This window comes from Poecilia reticulata, linkage group LG17 (assembly GCF_000633615.1).
Source record: "Poecilia reticulata strain Guanapo linkage group LG17, Guppy_female_1.0+MT, whole genome shotgun sequence".
In the NCBI taxonomy this organism is placed as follows: Eukaryota; Metazoa; Chordata; class Actinopteri; order Cyprinodontiformes; family Poeciliidae; genus Poecilia; species Poecilia reticulata.
Window position 1 is genome coordinate 10,198,947 of NC_024347.1, and position 7,701 is coordinate 10,206,647.

Sequence of the window (7,701 nt, forward strand, 5' to 3'; positions counted from 1 at the left end):
TTCAGACAAGCTCCAATTCAGGTTAATTTTGGAGCTCCTGGTTCCTGTCCCCTCATGCACAGGGTTGCCTGAATAATCAATGGTGACAAAGCAATATTAAACACAATAACAAAGAACACTCCATTTAAGTTTGAACACATCAGCCTACCAGATGACTTCTGGTGAAAGAGTAAAATTATCATGAAGTGGTGAATTAAAACCCAAATGGAGATGTTAAAAGCAAAAGTGCCTCCTTCTGTCACATTATGCGGGTATATGAAATAATCTCTTTCTTGAAAAAAAACATGCCCACCTAATCCATGGTTCTTCAGTCTTTGTTCATCCGAGGGAGAAGGGAGAATGTCAATATTAGGACCAGAAAGCAAGAAAATATTTGTCTTCCACACAGGGCTTGGCCGCCTCCCAGCTGAGCCTGCAATGAACACAACAGAATCACAACATAGATGCACCAGATGCTAAGTGATATTCTAAGTCATATTTTATAAGGCGGGAGACAACTCCAGTGCCAACTAAATAGGCTACTTATAGTTTCCTAATTAATATTTCTTTATTCCACTAGCATGAAGCTAACGTAGTCTACCAGCTACAGTTATATGAACCGACATCTGAACATCCACTTACCTTGACTTCGCTGCACTTGACGTCGAAAAAGTCTTCTTGTTGCAGATAATAAATAATCGGTATTTCTTAATTCATGTCGAGCACGAGCTGCAGCGCTGAATATTGTGTTAAAAACATGAGTATTTGAGCTGGACTGATCTGACATTGCTGACCACTGAATAGCACAATCAAGTAGCCTAAAGCTAGAATGTCTTAAATATTAACATACATTTATTTGTTTGGATATCACGTTATACACGACTATTTATTATCTTAACCGAACATTGAAACTGTCAGGAAAATCTGGAGGCCATTTGAGTTAACATTATTTAGCTGCAGAGATCGTTTTCTTTAAGTTTTTGGCTGTGGACTGCAAAATGGGGGAGTGGCTGTGCTGGACCATTGGCTTGATCTATGCCACATGTGTCAAACTCCAGTCCTGGAGGGCCACTGTCCTGCAACATTTAGATGTGCTGCTGCTGCACCATACCTGAATAGAATACTTAGGTGTTTAGCAGGACTCTGGAGAATGAATCTACACAATGAGGAGGCAAATGAGCCATTTGACTCTGGTGTTTTGTACCTGTGGCATATCTAAAAATTGCCAAAATGTTATTTCTTTGTTAGTGTGTCATGTTGGTGACTGAAGCCTGTTATGATGACTTCAACAGATTTCTTCAGACAGGTTGCCACGACTTTTAATGCTGTCCAAAAATGACTAAGCTGACTAATTTCTTTAGTAATTATTTCTGACTTTTTTATGCATTATCTTGTAAACCGGGTGGGCAGAGTAATTTGAATGAATATGATGGTGACACACACAGGTGAGTCTGATTAGTTTTGCTCACACTTCTTTTTAAAATATTTATTTATTATCCTGATGTTTCTGCTATATTTCCTGTTTTTCCATCCAGGCTGGAAGTCTTGTTTTCACCAACATGAAGGATCATGTTGGTGAAAACAAGAGCAGCACCAAAGACACTTCACCATCAGTGATCACAAGACCATCCATGGCTGCTTCCAATGAACTTTCAAAGTACACTTCAGCTTCAGTGCAAAGTATCATGAATATATGGCATTTGTTCTATATTGCTGTCAGTGCTGTTTGATGTTTTGAAATAAAAGTAGATTATATACTGCAAATGGTGCTGGTGTTTTTGTAGCATCTACTGTGTCATCTAATATCTTTTAAAATGAATTTGAGGATTCATTTTATGACCAGTAGTTTCTGGAAAGAAAAGGTTTTAATTACTCTAGTGGCTTTTATTTGGTAGTAAATTGACAAAAGAAAGTGGGTAATGAGAGAAGGGAAAGACTGGGAAACAAACCCACGACAGCCGCATTGAAAACTAGAGCGTCCATATGTGGGTTGTACTTAACCCCGGCGCCACCACAGCATACCCTGCCAGTAGTATTTCAAAACTCAGATTTCTATGTCCTGACTACCAGGAAAAAAAGTATTGTCCAATCACCATTTTTTTTAAATCCCACAGTCTTTGTAAGGTAATAAAAGTTTTTATGTACTTACTTTGTCTCTTCCCATAAAATGTATTACTCATAAACGCCATTTTTATGAATTAGAAAAAGGTACATACAAAAGTCCCACCCCTTCACACATGGTATCATTGAAAAGCCCTGAATGTCCTCTCCAGATACCAAAAGGAATTAATTCAGTAGAATGCAGGGAGTGGGAGATATTCAAGTTTAGAAATGTCCTCTACAGAGAACAAAAATGAACTACTGGTAGTCAGGAGGATATTAATATATACTTTACACCGTTCTGTGTTAGATTAACACGTTCATAGTCTTAACTTTTGACAAAATATACTTGTGTTGAGTAAGTCAACACTGATGTGTGTTTAATTTCAACTACTGTGAGTGTTGATTCAACTATATCACAAATAAGACTTTCAAAAGTGTCATTTCTACACCATCCAGAGTGGACCAATATAGACACTTTCAAAATGTTGAATTCAACTCTGTAGCAGTTGACTGAACACTTCCAAATTTGCTGTGTATAAAACTGTCACATTCATATTTTCCCATCTTTTGTTAGAAATCCCTATTTACAATAATGAAACGGACCCTTACAACCCTCTTCCTCATTCAACGTCTTCAGTGTGATCAGGAGTTGTGGATGAGGGACGGATTAAGAGCAAAACAGCTTTTGGCCAAACATTTTACCAAAACCATAGCGAACATATGGCTCTGGCACAAAACCATGTAAATATTAAGTAGGATATAACATAGGCCTTTTATAAAACGATATTTTTTTACCTAACATTTTTCTGCTTTTCTTCAAACATAATTTAGCTGACCTGTAGAACACTAATGTCCCTCACAGTGCAACCATCGACATTCCAACATATCCTATCTAGTGGGCACCCAGAAGACCGGGAAGATATCTGATTGGTAGACTGCTGGAGGTGATTGATTTTTTTTTTAAAAAGAAAAAGAAAAACCTGACGTAGACTTCCTGCTATGCATCCTCAGCTCAACTGAGCACACTGTTTCTTTGCTAAACACCTATGTAAAAGTTCTTGGAGTTTGTAGGAGTGAGTTGCTGTTTGTTTGCTTAGTTTTCTCATGGTTTTCATAATCAGGGAGTTTTTGTCATTTGGTTATTCACTTTCAAATAAGTTTTAGTTAATGTGGCAACACAAGGGTATTAAATAGCTCAATATTCCTGCCCCTTAAAATGCACCTCTCAGGTAACAAGGTGTCAATGCCACCTTGGAAATTGCACCCAAAGAAATGGAGCACCAGTAAGGTACTCAAGGTTTGAAAACCAATGAGAACGAGAGTTTATTCCACAAAACGTTAAATTTTATTGTTCTGTGTTTTGCTTAAAAGACATTTCAAATTTAAATAAGCTACAATAGGAAGGGAAAGGGAAATGGGGTAGGGATTATCGTAAAGGAGGAGTAGATCAGGAATGTTCTGTAGGTGAAAAGAGTGTCAGGTAGGTTGATTAGCCTGAAGTTAGAAATTGATGGATGGCGTGATGCTAAATGTGGTTAGTGGTTATGCCCCACAGATTGGATGTGAGTTAGAAGAGAAGGGGAAATTCTGGAGTGAGTTAGATGAAGTGATGCAAAATATCCACAAAGGTGAGAGAGTGGTGACTGGGGCAGATTTTAATGGACATGTTGGAGCAGGGAACAGAGGTGATTAAGTAATGGGCAGGTTTGGCATCCAGAACAGGAATGCAGAAAGACAGATGGTGGTAGACTTTGCAAAGAGGATGGAAATGGCTGTTGTAAATACTTTCTTCCAAAAGAGACAGGAACACATACAAGAAAGGACGTAGGAGCACGCAGGTGGATTACATCTTGTGTAGACGAGGCAATCTGAAGGAATTCAGTTTGCAGTCGCAAAGTGGTGGAAGGTGAGAATGTTGCTAAACAACACAGTATGGTGGTGTGTAGAATCAGTGGCGCAAAAGTGGGTATGCAGCGTATGCAACGCATAGGGGCGCAGCACCAAAACCCAGTCTGGAGGGGGCGGCGCGCCAATGATGTTTTCCCATACACTTCAGCGCGCCTTTACGCTCCTTCACCTCGCGCACATAATGAGGTAAATGTAGCAAGGTTTACCCTTTACGTATCGTCGCCTGGGGGGAGTAGCAAGTGAGCGCGTTCCTTCAACCTGACATTCCTTCCTGGGGGAGGAGGGGGGGTTATGTTTTTGAATCCACCTAAATAATGTGTAGTTGCGCCACTGTGTAGAATGACTGACGATGAGAAAGATGAAGAGGGCAAAGGCAGAACCGAGGACAAAGTGGTGGAAGCTGAAAAAGGAAGAATGTGTGACTTTCAGGGAGGAGTTGAGACAAGCTCTGGGTGACCAGAACATGCTTCCAGGTGACTGGCCAACTACTGCTCATGTTATCAGGGAGACAGGTAGGAGAGTACTAGGTATGTCTTCTGGAAGGAAAGTTGACAAGGAGACTTGGTGGTGGAATAAGGAAGTGCAAATATTGGTACAGAGATAGAGAGCAGCCAAGAAGTGGGACAATGTGAAGACTGAAGAGAGTCACCAAGAGTACAGTGTAAAGTGAAGGTAGAGGTAGCTAAGGCCAAACAAGGAGCATACACTGACATGTATAAAAAGCAGGCACGTGCAGAGGGGGGAGCTGGGGGTGCTTGAGCACCTGCCCTTTTTGCTCCTTGCCCCCAAGTGCCCTTTTGGTCAATTTTTAATTTTTATTTTTGGTATTATTTCCTAAACCTTCTTCTGACACGTAAAAACATGTGCTAAAATTCTTTGCTTTTTTGTACAACATAATAAGCCCTCCGGTCACATTGTTACCTTTGATTTTTTGCCCATGACGCATGACGCAATTGCCTCTCGCGCAGTTCGACAAAGCGGCTAACTGCGGAGCTCAACATAGCGAACGTTCCACATTACAGAACAGGTTTTGGTGAATTATAAAAAAAACGATTTAGGTGAATAAAGTGGAGTAGACTTGCTACTTGTCAGATGACGGAAAACGTAGAACGTATGGTTTCTGCTTCAGCTCGGAGTCGCAGTTTAAGCAGAGAGGTAATGAAATACAACAGACACTGACAGGCCWCTGCGTCTGCCTTTCTCTGAAGAACTACTGAGCGGGAGGAGACAGCCAGGTGAGGAAAAACTGTTTKTATCTATCGATTCAGTATTTTTATCATACAGATATTAGGCTGTTGTTGTGCTATTAGCTAGCTGCTAGCTAACGACTTTGCTAGCAACGCTAGATAACTAAAAAGCTTCATCCCTGTATCGTTAATGATATCAGTCATTCTTTAGTTTCACTTAAGCAATAGACCCTTTTCACATGACGTCACACAACTTCCGTTATGGCTCGAAGCGGTGTATCTTTAGTTCCGGTGTGTGTAGTTAACGCTGTTTCAACTCTAAAGCTGCCTCCACAAATATGATTTAAAGATATATCACTATTTGCAAACAATTTTTCTTCATCAACATAATCTAAACTGGACAAATTCCTCGCTGAATGATACCAGTTTGACTACGAAGGTATGTGTTTTGGTTTTTTCTAGCTGTTAGTTGACATGCTAGGATAACAATAGTAATTTGTTAGCTGGCTAACATTACGTAACCTTTCTGTTTTGGAAATAGAACGTATTTAGGCTCTAATTTTAATCAGATTTTTATAGTATAGACTTGGGTTGCCACACATCATGTAAAATGCATGATCGTATTAAATCTTTCTCACTTACGCTAGTTTCACCACCCGCTAAGTAGCGACATTACCTGTAGCCACAAGTCCAAAACTTAAGTTATGCCAAACACCGGCTACTCCACCACGTTAAACTTCGAGCCAAGTTAAACTCTTGCTACGATCAAGACATGAGGAGGAAGACGCTGTTTTAGATATATAGATAGATATAGATATTAACGTTTCATTGGAGAAATGTGATGAGCTATCTATCTATATTAGCTCATTAACTTCACATTTCTCCAATGTTATGATTAGAAGGTTAAGTTTCTTATACTTTGTTTTCCTGTGGCTGTAAACTTGGCAGTAGAAAATTAATAACATAGGAATAACAACTTCATATCCCTTTTAACAGGTTACACTTGATTCTGCTGTGGTGCCTGTGGAAACAAAGTGCATGACGTTTGTGCTCAGGTGGGAAAACCCTGTGGGTCACATGGTGGGACTTCTGCTTCAAACTGCTCACTACAGTATACCATTGTCTCTGTCATCCACCAGTTCACTGCAGACTGGCACCCGCCNGATAGATATAGATATTAACGTTTCATTGGAGAAATGTGATGAGCTATCTATCTATATTAGCTCATTAACTTCACATTTCTCCAATGTTATGATTAGAAGGTTAAGTTTCTTATACTTTGTTTTCCTGTGGCTGTAAACTTGGCAGTAGAAAATTAATAACATAGGAATAACAACTTCATATCCCTTTTAACAGGTTACACTTGATTCTGCTGTGGTGCCTGTGGAAACAAAGTGCATGACGTTTGTGCTCAGGTGGGAAAACCCTGTGGGTCACATGGTGGGACTTCTGCTTCAAACTGCTCACTACAGTATACCATTGTCTCTGTCATCCACCAGTTCACTGCAGACTGGCACCCGCCAAGGACCCTACATGGATGTCTTCTTAAGTTGTAAACCCTGAGTACATACTGTTGAAATAAAATTGATATGTCTTTTGTAACTACATTTTCTCTATCAATGACTTAAATTATTAATTGTGGTAATTATGTTTGTGTCATGTAGTAACCATGTACAGTGTTTAATATAATTATTAAATAGATGTTTTAAAGAAACAGCGACAAACCTTATGTCTTTGGTCCACAATGGCAGCTTTAATTTTAGCATTTCCTCTCCTCCACATACTTCGTTGCCAGATGTGTAAAATTTACAAAAATAAGCAATTTAAATGTAAAAGTTGCACATATGTAGATTTTTTACAGAACTCTACACAACATCAATTCATTTATTAATAGATACATATAGATATTAATTACAGAATATATACACAAAGATTTCATTTCTAACAGCTGCTTGCAGTAGTGAGTGTTCATCCAAGAAGTGTGACTTGCAGGATCAGAGAGGCTCTGTACTGGTTTGTCTCCTTTTAAATCAAGAGGCCCATGATAGTTTGACTAGGCAGCAGATGGCCCACAGCTGATTGAGTGAACCTGCCATGGACAGAGGAACAAGACCATCCCAGTTATGGTGGGTTGTTAGGTCGGCTACTGTTGAGAAAGATGGACAACAAAACAAATGGAGAAATTATGAATCACATCAAAATATGTAAAGTATTTGGCAGATGGCGCTTAAATCAATATTTAAAATGCTTTTCTAAACAACAGTGTTGGAAGATATAAGGGATTTTAGTGAAACTTTTAACAACACAGCACTGAAAGGCAGCGGTGTACGTATATGTTTCCTAACTGTGGCTAAAGCTGCTTCTCGCTGGTTTACTCTCCGATCGGAGGCTGGTTTCTTTAAATACAGTTGGAGAATGGTAAACTGACCATGACTGATGAAGGCTAACATGTAAATACTGTTTTATTACAGTTAATACAGAAAGTGAACCTTTTAACGTTACAACACTGACAGAGCGGTGTATA